Source organism: Ambystoma mexicanum, chromosome 13 (genome assembly GCF_040938575.1).
Source record: "Ambystoma mexicanum isolate Mex_15411 chromosome 13, UKY_AmexF1_1, whole genome shotgun sequence".
NCBI classification, from domain to species: Eukaryota; Metazoa; Chordata; class Amphibia; order Caudata; family Ambystomatidae; genus Ambystoma; species Ambystoma mexicanum.
The window spans coordinates 153,958,771-153,972,549 of NC_090938.1; positions in this window are offsets into that span (position 1 = coordinate 153,958,771).

Sequence of the window (13,779 nt, forward strand, 5' to 3'; positions counted from 1 at the left end):
GGTGGGACCAACACGAGGGAGACACGGGGCATGAGCGGGGGGCAGGGGGGTAAACGAGGAAGACACGAGGCATGAGCGGGGGCTGGGGAGACCACGAGGAAGACACAGGGCATGATCGTGGGGTGGGGAGAACATGAGGGAGACATAGGGCATGAGCAGGGGGAGGGGGGAACACAAGAGAGACACAGGGCATGAGCAGGGGGGTGGGGGGTAACACAAGGGAGACACGGGGCCTGAGCGGGGGGTGGGGGCAACAGGGGAGACACGGGCATGAGCGGGGGTGGGGGGCAAAGGAGGGAGAGACGGGGCATGAGCAGGGGGTGGGGTGGAAAAGGGGAGACGCAGGGAGTGGTACGAACAGGGGAGACATGGAGCATGAGCGGGGGTGGGGGGAACAGGGGAGACATGGAGCATGAGTGGGGGTTCGGGGGAAAAGGAGAGAGACACGGGGCATGAGGGTACACGAGGAAGACACGGGGCATGAGCGGGGGGTGGGGAGAACACGAGGGAGACACGGGGTATGAGCGGGGTTGGGGGGAACACGAGGCATGAGCAGGGGAGTGGGATACATGAGGGAAACACGGGGCATGAGCGGGGAACACGAGGGAGACAGAGGGCATGAGCGGGGGGTGGTGGGTACAGGAGGGAGACACGGGACATGAGCAGGGGGTGGGGGTACTGGAAGGAGACACGGGGCATGAGCGAGGGTGGGGGACAACATGAGGGAGACACGTGTCATGAGCGGGGAATGGTGGGCAACACGAGGGAGACACAGGTCATGAGCGGGGGGCAACAGGGGAGACACGGGGCATGAGGGGGGAGTGGGGGGACAGGAGGGAGACACGGGGCATGAGCGGGGGGTGGGGAGAACAAGGGAGACACGGGTCATGAGTGGGGGGTGGGGGGGAACAGGGGAGATATGAGCGGGGGTGGGGGGGAACAGGGCAGACACGGGGCATGAGCGGGGGGTGGGGGAACAAGAGAGAAATACGGGGCATGAGCAGGGGGTGAGGGGAACAGGAGGGAAACACGGGGCAGGAGCGGGGGGTGGGGGTAACACGAGGGAGACACGGGGCATGAGCGGGGGTGGGGGGAACGGAGAGATATGGGGCATGAGCGGGGGGTGGGGGGGTAACACGAGGGAGACACGGGGCATGAGCGGGGGGTGGGGGGAACAGGGCACACACAGGGCATGAACAGGGGGTGGGGGAACAGGGGAGACACGGGGCATGAGCGGGGGGTGGAAGGAACAGGGCAGACACGGGGCATGAGCGGGGGGTGGGGTGTACAGGAGGGAGACACGGGACATGAGCAGGGGGTGGGGGTACTGGAGGGAGACACGGGGCATGAGCGAGGGTGGGGGACAACATGAGGGAGACACGTGTCATGAGCGGGGGATGGTGGGCAACACGAGGGAGACACAGGTCATGAGCGGGGGGCAACAGGGGAGACACGGGGCATGAGGGGGGGTGGGGGGACAGGAGGGAGACACGGGGCATGAGCGGGGGGTCGGGAGAACAAGGGAGACACGGGTCATGAGTGGGGGGTGGGGGGAACAGGGGAGATATGAGTGGGGGGTGGGGGGGAACAGGGCAGACACGGGGCATGAGCGGGGGGGTGGGGGAACAAGAGAAATACGGGGCATGAGCGGGGGGTGAGGGGAACAGGAGGGAAACACGGGGCATGAGCGGGGGGTGGGGGGTAACACGAGGGAGACACGGGGCATGAGCGGGGGGTGGGGGGAACGGGGAGATATGGGGCATGAGCGGGGGGTGGGGGGTAACACGAGGGAGACACGGGGCATGAGCGGGGGGTGGGGGGAACAGGGCACACACAGGGCATGAGCAGGGGGTGGGGGAACAGGGGAGACACGGGGCATGAGCGGGGGGTGGAGGGAACAGGGCAGACACGGGGCATGAGCGGGGGGTGGGGTGTACAGGAGGGAGACAAGGGCATGAGCGGGGGGTGGGGGGGTAACATGAGGGAGACATGGGGCATGAGCGGGGGTGGGGGGCAACACAAGGGAGACACGGGGCATGAGCAGGGGGTAGGGGGCAACACAAGGGAGACACGGGGCATGAGCAGGGGGTGGGGGCAACACAAGGGAGACACGGGGCATGAGTGGGGGGTGGGGGGATCAGGGCAGACATGGGGCATGAGTGGGGGGCAACAGGAGGGAGACACGGGGCATGAGCAGGGGGCTGGGGGAACAGGGAGACACGGGGCATGAGCGGGGGGCTGAGGGAACAGGGGAGACACAGGGCATGAGTGGGGAGTGGGGGGATCGTGAGGGAGACACGGGGCATGATAGGGGGGTGGGGGGACTGGAGGGATACACGGGGCATGAGCGGGGGGTGAGGGGAACAGGGGAGAAACAGGGCATGAGTGGGGTTTGGGGGGATCGTGAGGGAGACACGGGGCATGATAGGGGGGTGGGGGGACACGAGGGAGACACGGGGCATGAGCGGGGGTTGAGGGGAACACGAGAGAAACATGGGCATGAGCGGGGGGTGGGGGGAATAGGAGGGAGACACGGGGCAGGGGGTGGGGGTAACACGAGGGAGACACAGGGCATGAGTGGGGGGGAACAGGGGGAACACGGGGCATGAGCAGGGGGTGGGGGAACAGGGCACACACAGGGCATGAGCAGGGGGTGGGGGAACAGGGGAGACATGGGGCGTGAGCGGGGGGTGGGGGGTAACACGAGGGAGACACGGGGCATGAGCGGGGGGTGGGGGGAACAGGGCACACACAGGGCATGAGCAGGGGGTGGGGGGAACAGGGGAGACACGGAGCGTGAGCGGGGGGTGGGCGGTAACAGGGGAGACACGGGCATGAGCGGGGGGTGAGGAGGACAGGGGAGACACGGGGCATGAGCAGGGGGGTGGGGGGAACACGAGGGAGACACGGTGCATGAGCGGGGGTGGGGGGAACACGAGTGAGACACGGGGCATGAGCGGGGGGTGGGGGGCAAACGAGGAAGACACGAGGCATGAGCGGTGGTGGGGAGAACACGAGGAAGACACGGGCATGAGCAGGGGGTGGGGAGAACACGAGGGAGACATAGGGCATGAGCAGGGGGAGGGGGGAACATGAGAGAGACACGGGGCATGAGCGGGGGGGGTGGGGAATAACACAAGGGAGACACAAAGCCTGAGCGGGGGGTGGGGGCAACAGGGGAGACACAGGGCATGAGCGGGGGTGGGGAGGAAAAGGAGGGAGAAACAGGGCATGAGCAGGGGGTGGGGTGGAACAGGGGAGACACGGGGCATGAGCGGGGGGTGGGGGGAACAGGGCAGACACGGAGCATGAGCGGGGGTGGGGGGAACAGGGGAGACATGGAGCATGAGTGGGGGGTGGGGGGAAAAGGAGAGAGACACGGGGCATGAGGGTCCACGAGGAAGACACGGGGCATGAGCGGGGGGTGGGGAGAACACGAGGGAGACACTGGGCATGAGCGGGGGTGGGGGGAACACGAGGCATGAGCGGGGGGTGGTGGGTAACATGAGGGAAACATGGGGCATGAGCGGGGGGTGGGGGGACACGAGGTAGACACGGGGCATGAGCGGTGGGTGGGGGGTACAGGAGGGAGACACAGGACATGAGCAGTGGGTGGGGGGTACAGGAGGGAGACCCGGGGCATGAGCGGGGGTTGGGGTTTAACACGAGGGAGGCACGGGCATGAGCATGGGGTGGAAGACAACACGAGGGAGATACAGGTCATGAGCGGGGGGTTTGGGTCAGCACGAGGGAGACACAGGTCATGAGCGGGGGGCAACAGGGGAGACACAGGGCATGAGTGGGGTGTGTGGGGGACAGGAGGGAGACACGGGGCATGAGCAGGGGGTGGAGGGGAACAGGGGAGAAAGGTGCCTTCTTTTAATTATGAAGGAGCAACCTAATGGACGGAAACAGAAACAACAGGCCAAATCAGTTGAATCCCTCCTAACCAACACTGTGAATAGTATCAGGTTTCTAACTTGCTGCTAAAATGAGGGCTTACCTTACTGCTCACTTATCAATAGTAGCAGGGGTAGTTTACGCAAACTATTTCAGTGGAAGAACTTTTCTTTCTAAAAAGAAAGGTATGGAACAAGGGGCAATATTTAGAGCATGATCAGCAAATGGCTAATACTGAATGTAGTTGTGAGCCTAGCAAAACAGTAATAAGGGGCTAAGATAGTGGCTGGGTGCCCAACTATAGCCTTAAATGAAATGTACTCGAGCAGCGTCAACCCATAGAGTGAAAGAACCAGTGGACAGGGAAGAAGACTTTTGAACTGGTAACAAACGGCTGTAGGAAGTAGAAAACACCATGTACTAGTGATCCTGCCCCAAAGTGGTTGACCAATTCACTGCAGAGAAATCGACCACGCCTGATTCAAATGGTGCTTGCCTCACCACCACCCGAGTGGGCTGATGTGCAGAGCAACGTACGAAAGTGACCTTTATTTTAAGAGTGGCCTTCTATGTGATTTGTGCTCGCATGAAGGATAAAGCATGCCGTCCGCGGCTCCACTGTGCTACGCGATACTGGACTGCCGGCTTCTTCACAATGGCCGGGTTAGCGTTCCTTGCTCCGCCTGTGAATAGGGAACAAGACACGCGTAGACGTGTTAAGTGCCACTCGACTTGGAAACTCCTACGGTGCGCAAAGATTATCCGTAAGGACAATTACGGTCACCATGGGACATTATCGACGCACACCCTCTCGTCTTACTGTGTTAATCGTGGTGCTCCCCAGATCAGCTCCTGTGCTTGTCTGGCTACTGCGCAACTCCAAAGCTGTACGGAGCCGTCGTGTATTTCTAACTAGCTGCATCAGTATATAGAAACTGACGAGGTAGTGGGAAAACCTCACTCACTGCAGTGTAAGCCGGCGGCCATCTTAAAAGAGGGAAAACCTCTTATCCCAATATAATGATAGCCTGCCTATTATGGACTGCGTCCTAGGAACTAAAGATTTGTGGAAATCTTAAATGGAAAAGCTACTACAATGTAAAAAAAAGCTTGCAACACGAATAAGGTGCCGCCTGATCAGACAGTACATAACTCATTTTAATGCAGTTAGGATACAAGTGCAGCCCCTGCATTAGATACATGCAACTGCTCCAAAGGCAAGCTCAAAAAGCGGGGGTCCGCGCCCATTGAAAGGAAAGGGAAATGTACAAAACCCTAACTCAAGCGGTCCCACTCGATAGTCTCATTAAGACCTAACTCTACCGAATTACACAAAAAAATCAATCTTTGTTCTGTGTCAAACAATTTTTTCTTATTAACCGATGTATTCTCTTTAGAGGACATCTGTGACACAACACTCCACGTGAAAGACTCTGGCGAATGATCCATTGACAGAAAATGGCCAACCATTGGGGCTGTGATGTTCTTATTTCGAATGCAGCTTTTGTGTTCGGTGATCCTTGTTTTGGTTTTACGTTCGGTCATCCTGATGTAGATTTTGGGGCAAGGACACCAAGTCACATAGACCACCATACGTGAGTTGCAGTTGGTGAACTGCCTCTGTTGCCAAGGTTTTAACAGGCCTAGATCGATCTCTTTGGTACGTTTAGTACTTGAACAGCAGCTGCACCGACCACAAGGTGTATGTCCCATAGGTTTTGGGAGCCCCATGACTCAGTCAAAGTTAGTTGCGGTGACTGGACTGAGATATCGTTCCGAGTGACTAAATCCTTTATATTCTGGCCTCTTTTGAAAGCACACAGAGGCTTTTCGATCGGACAATCACCGGTGTCTAAAATATGCCAATTGCGTTTAACGATGGCATTCACTTTGTTGGAGAGAGTGTTAAAAGTGCTGACAAATACGATTTTATCATTGTCTGGAGTTTTATTGCGATATTCGAGAAGTGCTTCTCTATTGTTGTTCTTGGCGCGTTTGCAAGCTCGCTTTACGATCTTCTTCGGGTACCATCTTGTGCGCAACTTCTTGCTCAAGGTAGCTGCTTCTACTTCGAAAATAGCCCTACTAGAGCTATTCCTCTTGCGTCGTAGAAATTGTCCTACTAGTAGGTTGTTCCTAATGTGGCTCGGGTGGCAGCTATCGTACTGTAAAAGTGAATTCCGATCGGTCGGTTTGTCATACGGCTTCACTTTCAATGTGTTATCGCTGGCATCGGCCCAAATTGTGATGTCAAGGAAATTGATATAGCTGGTACTGATGGTTGCTGTGAATTTCAGAAATGGATTCTGTTCATTAAGCCATTTTTTGAAGTTCTCAAACGACACTGTGTTGCCATCCCAAATAATGAAAATATCGTCAATGTAGCGCCTCCACAGATGCAACTGACTCAAAAAAGGATTGCAGGAGCAATAAATGACTCGTTTTACAAAAGCTTCCACGAACAAATTAGCCACAGAGGGCGCAACTGCTGAGCCCATGGCAGTGCCATGCACTTGCTGAAACATTTGTTGGTTAAAACTAAAAAAAAATTCTTTTAGGGACATGGACGCACACCAAAGTATGAAGCTATTGGGACATGTTCCTTCTGTTCTTTTTTCAAGAAGCACCTCTTCCAAAACTTCTAGGGTCTGGTCTTGAGGGATACACGTATACAAGGATACGATATCAAGACTCACGAGTACTTGCTGCTCACTGTTGAAAGGATAGTCCTCGATTAGAGTTATCACCTCTGTGGTATCCTGAATATATGAATACATCTCCAGGACATACGGCTTTAAATATTTGTCTGCGAATTTTGAAAGTGGTTCTAATATAGAACCTACCCTTGAAACAATGGGGCGGCCTGGAGGGTCAAGAAGTGATTTGTGGATCTTCGGCAAAATATAAAACTTAGGTATAGAAGGTGTTGTTGCTATCAAAAAGTCATATTCTTGCTTACAGATCCAACCTCTTTCCTTGTGCTGCCCCCACCCCCTGCTCATGCCCCGTGTCTCCCTCGTGTTGCCCCTCACCCCCCGCTCATGCCCCGTGTCTCCCTCTTGTTGCCCCCCACATGCCTGCTCATGCCCCGTGTCTCCCTTGTGTTGCCCCCACTCCCGCTCATGCCCCAAGTCTCCCTCGTGTTACCCCCCACCCCCGCTCATGCCCCGAATCTAACTCCTGTACCCCCCACCCCCTGCTCATGCGCTCATGCCCCGTGTCTCCCCTGTTCCCCCCACCCCCTGCTCATGCCCTGTGTCTCCCCTGTTCCCCCACCCCCGCTCATGCCCTGTGTCTCCCCTGCTTCCCCCACCCCCTGCTCATGCCCTGTTACCCCCACCCCCTGCTCATGCCCTGTGTCTTCCTCGTGTTACCCCTCACCCCCTGCTCATGCTCAGTGTCTCCCCTGTTCCCCCCACCCCCCGCTCATGCCCCGTGTCTCCCTCGTGTTTTCCCCACCCCCCTCATGCCCCGTGTCTCCCTCCTGTTCCCCCCACCCTCTGCTCATGTCCCGTATTTCTCTCTTGTTCCCCCACCCCCCGCTCATGCCCTCTTCCCCCCACCCCCGCTCATGTCTCCCCTGTTCCCCCCGCCCCCCGCTCATGACCCGTGTCTCCCTTGTTCCCCTCCACCCCCGCTCATCCCCCGTGTCTCCCCATGATCCCCCAACCCCCGCTCATGCCCCATGTCTCCCTCCTGTCCCTCCACCCCCACTCATGCCACGTGACTCCCCAATTGCCTCTCGCTCATGATCTGTGTCTCCCTCATGTTGCCCCCCACCCCCCGCTCATGACCCGTGTCTCCCTCGTGTTGTCCCCCACCCCCCGCTGGGGAACAGGGCACACACAGGGCATGATAAGGGGGTTGGGGGGAACATGGGAGATACGGGGCATGAGCGGGGGGTCGGGGGTAACACGAGGGAGACACAGGGCATGAGCGGGGTGTGGGGGGCAACATGAGGGAGACAGGTCATGAGCGGGGGGCAACAGGGGAGACACGGGGCATGAGCGGGGGTGGGGGAACAGGGCAGACACGGGGCATGATCAGGGGGTGAAGGGTACAGGAGGGAGACATGGGGCATGAGCGGGGGGTGGGCGGAACACGAGGGAGACAGGGGGCATGAGCGGGGAGTGGGGGGTAAACAAAGAAGACACATGGCATGAGCGGGGGGTGGGGAGAACAGGTGTAAGACACGGGGAGAACACGAGGGAGACATAGGGCATGAGCGGGGGGAGGGGGGAACATGAGAGAGACATGGGGCATGAGCGGGGGGGTAACACAAGGGAGACACAGGGCCTAAGCGGGGGGTGGGGGAAACAGGGGAGGCACGGGGCATGAGCGTGGGTGGGGGAAAGGAGGGAGAGACGGGGCATGAGCAGGGGGTGGGGGGAACAGGGCAGACACGGGGCATGAGCGGGCGGTGGGGGGGGAACAGGGGAGACAGTGGGCATGAGTGGGGGGTGGGGGGATCATGAGGGAGACATGGGGCATGAGAGGGGGTGGAAGGGACAGGAGGGAGACACGGGCATGAGCGTGGGGTGGGGGGAACACGAGAGAAACACGGGGCATGAGCGGGGGTTGGGGGAACAGGAGGGAGACATCGGGCATGAGGGGGGGTGGCGGACAACACGAGGGAGACACGGGTCATGAGCAGGGGGTGGGGGGCAACAAGAGGGAGACACAGGGCATGAGCAGGGGTGAGGGGGAACTGGGGAGATACGGGGCATAAGCAGGGGGTGGGGGGAACAGGGCAGACATGGGGCATGAGCGGGGAGTGGGGGGAACAGGAGGGAGACACGGGGCATGAGCAGGGGGTGGGGGTCAACACGAGGGAGACACAGGGCTGAGTGGGGGCAACACGAGGGAGACACGGGGCATGATCGGGGGTGAAGGGGAACAGGGGAGACATGGGGCATGAGTGATGGGTGGGGGGATCATGAGGGAGACACGGGGCATGAGAGAGGAGTGGAGGGGACAGGAGGGAGCCACTGGGCATGAGTGGGGGTGGGGGGAACACGAGAGAAACACGGGGCATGAGCGGAGGTTGGGGGAACAGGAGGGAGACATGCGGCATGAGCGGGGGTGGGGGGGAACAGGGGAGACACGGGGCATGAGCAGGGGGTGGGGGGCAACAGGAGGGAGACACAGGGCATGAGCGGGGGGTGGGGGAAACAGGCCACAGGCAGGGCATGAGCAGGGGGTCGGGGGGAAAAGGGGAGACATGGGGCATGAGCGGGTGTGCTGGGGGGAACAGGGAAGACACGGGGCATGAGCGGGGGTGGGGGGGAACAGGAGGGAGACACAGGGCATGAGCGGGGGTCTGGGGGGAACAGGGGAGACACGGGGCATGAGCGGGGGTGGGGGGGAACAGGGGAGACACGGGGCATGAGTGGGGGGTGGGGGGATCATGAGGGAGACACGGGGCATGAGAGGGGGGTGGAGGGGACAGGAGGGAGACACGGGGCATGAGCGCGGGGTGGGGGGAACACGAGAGAAACACAGGGCATGAGCGGGGGTTGGAGAGAACAGGAGGGAGACATCGGGCATGAGCGGGAGGTGGGGGACAACACGAGGGAGACACGGGTCATGAGCAGGGGGTGCGGGGCAACACGAGGGAGACACAGGTCATGAGCGGGGGTGGGGGGGACAGGAGGGAGACATGGGGCATGAGTGGGGGGTAGGGGGGAACTGGGGAGATACGGGGCATGACCAGGGGGTGGGGGGAACAGGGGAGACACGGGGCATGAGCGGGGGTGGGGAGAAAAGGGCAGACACGGGGCATGAGCGGGGGTTGGGGGGCACAGGGGAGACACGGGGCATGAGCGGGGGTGGGGAGAACAGGGCAGACACGGGGCATGAGCAGGGGGTTGGGGGAACAGGGGAGACACGGGGCATGAGTGGGGGGTGGGGGGAACAGGGCAGACACGGGGCATGAGTGGGGGGTACAGGGGGGAGACACGGGGCATGAGTGGGCGGTGGCGGGTAACACGAGGCAGACATGGGGCATGAGCGGGGTGGGGGCAACACAAGGGAGACACGGGGCATGAGCGGGGGGTGGGTGGCAACACAAGGGAGACACGGTCATGAGGGTATGGTGGGGGGCAACACAAGGGAGACAGGGGGCATGAGTGGGGAGTGGGGGGCAACATGAGGGAGACACGGGGCTGAGTGGGGGGTGGGGGCAACACGAGGGAGACACGGGGCATGATCGGGGGAGAGGGGGAACAGGGGAGACACGGGGCATGAGTGATGGGTGGGGGGATCATGAGGGAGACACGGGGCATGAGAGGGGAGTGGAGGGGACAGGAGGGAGACACTGGGCATGAGTGGGGAGTGGAGGGGACAGGAGGGAGACATGGGGCATGAGCGGGGGGTGGGGGGGAACAGGGGAGACACGGGGCATGAGCGGGGGGTGGAGGGTAACACGAGAGAGACACAGGGCATGAGCAGGGGGTGGGGGAAACAGGGCACACGCAGGGCATGAGCAGGGGTGGGGGGAAAAGGGGAGACATGGGGCATGAGCGGGTGTGCTGGGGGGAACAGGGGAGACACGGGGCATGAGCGGGGGGTGGGGCGGAACAGGGCAGACACGTGGCATGAGCAGGGGGTGGGTGGCAACAGGGGGGAGACACAGGGCATGAGTGGGGGGGCTGGGGGGAACAGGGGAGACACGGGGCATGAGCGGGGGCTGGGGGAGAACAGGGGAGACACGGGGCATGAGTGGGGGGTGGGGGGATCGTGAGGGAGACACGGGGCATGAGAGGGGGGTGGAGGGGACAGGAGGGAGACACGGGGCATGAGGGCGGGGTGGGGGGAACACGAAAGAAACACGGGGCATGAGCGGGGGTTGGGGGAACAGGAGGGAGACATCGGGAATGAGAGGGGGGTGGTGGACAACACGAGGGAGACACGGGTCATGAGCAGGGGGTGGGGGGCAACACGAGGGAGACACAGGTCATGAGCGGGGGGTGAGGGGGACAGGAGGGAGACACGGGGCATGAGCGGGGGTGGAGGGTAACACGAGAGAGACACAGGGCATGAGCAGGGGGTGGGGGAAACAGGGCACACGCAGGGCATGAGCAGGGGGTGGGGGGAAAAGGGGAGACATGGGGCATGAGCGGGTGTGCTGGGTGGAACAGGGGAGACACGGGGCATGAGCGGGGGGTGGGGCGGAACAGGGCAGACACGTGGCATGAGCAGGGGGTGGGTGGCAACAGGAGGGAGACATAGGGCATGAGTGGGGGGTCTGGGGGGAACAGGGGAGACACGGGGCATGAGCGGGGGCTGGGGGAGAACAGGGGAGACACGGGGCATGAGTGGGGGGTGGGGGGATCGTGAGGGAGACACGGGGCATGAGAGGGGGGTGGAGGGGAAAGGAGGGAGACACGGAGCATCAGGGTGGGGTGGGGGAACACGAGAGAAACACGGGGCATGAGCGAAGGTTGGGGGGAACAGAAGGGAGACATCGGGAATGAGCGGGGGTGGTGGACAACACGAGGGAGACACGGGTCATGAGCAGGGGGTGGGGGGCAACACGAGGGAGACACAGGTCATGAGCGGGGGGTGGGGGGGACAGGAGGGAGACACAGGGCATGAGTGGGGGTTGGGGGGAACTGTGGAGATGCGGGGCATAAGCAGGGGGTGGGGGGAACAGGGCAGACACGGGGCATGAGCGGGGAGTGGGGGGTACAGGAGGGAGACACGGGGCATGAGCAGGGGTTGGGGGGGCAACACACGGGAGACACGGGGCATGAGCAGGGGGTGGGGGCAACACGAGGGAGACACGGGGCATGATCGGGGGTGAGGGGGAACAGGGGAGACACGGGGTATGAGTGATGGGTGGGGGGATCATGAGGGAGACACGGGGCATGAGAGGGGAGTGGAAGGGACAGGAGGGAGACACTGGGCATGAGTGGGGGGTGGGGGGAACACGAGAGAAACACGGGGCATGAGCAGAGGTTGGGGGGAACAGGAGGGAGACATGGGGCATGAGCGGGGGGTGGGGGGAACAGGGGAGACACGGGGCATGAGTGGGGGGTGGGGGGGAACAGGGCAGACACGTGGCATGAGCAGGGGGTGGGGGGCAACAGGAGGGAGACACAGGGCTGAGCGGGGGGACTGGGGGTAACAGGGGAGACACGGCGCATGACCGGGGGGTGGGGGGGAACAGGGGAGACACTGGGCATGAGAGGGGGTGGAGGGGACAGGAGGGAGACACGGGTAATGAGCGCGGAGTGGGGGGAACACGAGAGAAACATTGGGCATGAGGGGGTTGGGGGGAAAAGGAGGGAGACATCGGGCATGAGCAGGGGGTGGGGGACAACACGAGGGAGACAGGGGTCATGAGCAGGGAGTGGGGGCAACACGAGGGAGACACAGGTCATGAGCGGGGGTGGCGGGGACAGGTGCGAGACACGGGGCATGAGCGGGGGGTGGGGGGGAACTGGGGAAATACGGGGCATGAGCAGGGGGTGGGGGGAACAGGGGAGACACGGGGCATGAGCGGGGTTGAGGAAAACAGGGCAGACACGGGGCATGAGCGGGGGTTGGGGGGTACAGGAGAGAGACACGGGGCATGAGCGGGGGGTGGGGGTAACATGAGGGAGATACGGGCATGAGCGGGGGGGTGGGGGACAACACGAGGGAGACACGGGTCATGAGCAGGGGGCGGGGGGCAACACGAGGGAGACTCAGGTCATGAGCGGGGGGTGGGAGGGACAGGAGGGAGACAGGGGGCATGAGCGGGGGGTGGGGGGATCTGGGGAGACACGGTAATGAGCGGCGGGTGGAGGGTAACACGAGAGAGACACAGGGCATGAGCACGGGGTGGGGGAAACAGGGCACACGCAGGGCATGAGCATGGGGTGGGGGGAAAAGGGGAGACACGTGGCATGAGCAGGGGGTGGGGGGCAACAGGAGGGAGACACAGGGCATGAGTGGGGGGGCTGGGAGGAACAGGGGAGACACGGGGCATGAGTGGGGGGTGGGGGGGAACAGGGCAGAAACGTGGCATGAGCAGGGGGTGGGGGGCAACAGGAGGGAGACACAGGGCATGAGTGGGGGGGATGGGGGGAACAGGGGAGACACGGGGCATGAGCGGGGGCTGGGGGAGAACAGGTGAGACATGGGGCATGAGTGGGGGGTGGGGGGATCGTGAGGGAGACACGGGGCATGAGAGGGGGGTGGAGGGGACAGGAGGGAGACACGGGGCATGAGCGAGGGGTGGGGGGAACACGAGAGAAAGAAGGGGCATGAGCGGGGGTTGGGGGGAACAGGAGGGAGACATCGGGCATGAGCAGGGGGTGGGGGGCAACACGAAGGAGACTCAGGTCATGAGCGGGGGGTGGGGGGACAAGAGGGAGACACAGGGCATGAGCGGGGGGTGGGGGGGATCTGGGGAGATACGGGGCATGAGCAGGGGGTGGGGGGTAACACGAGGGAGACACGGGGCGTGAGCAGGGGTGGGGGAACAGGACACACACAGGGCATGAGCAGGGGGTGGGGGGACCAGGGGAGATACGGGGCATGAGCGGGGGATGGGGGGAACAGGGGAGACACGGGCATGCGCGGGGGGGTGGAGGGTAACACGAGGGAGACATGGGGCATGAGCGGGGTGGGGGCAACATGAGGGAGACACGGGGCATGAGCGGGGGGTGGGGGGCAACACAAGGGAGACACGGGCATGAGGGGAGGGTGGGGGGCAACACAAGGGAGACACAGGGCATGAGTGGGGAGTGGGGGGCAACACGAGGGAGACACTGGGCATGAGCGGGGGTGAGGGGCAACACGAGGGAGACACAGGGCATGAGCAGGGGGTGGTGGCAACACAAGGGAGACACCGGGGGCAAGAGTGGGGGTTGGGGGGAACAGGGCCAACAC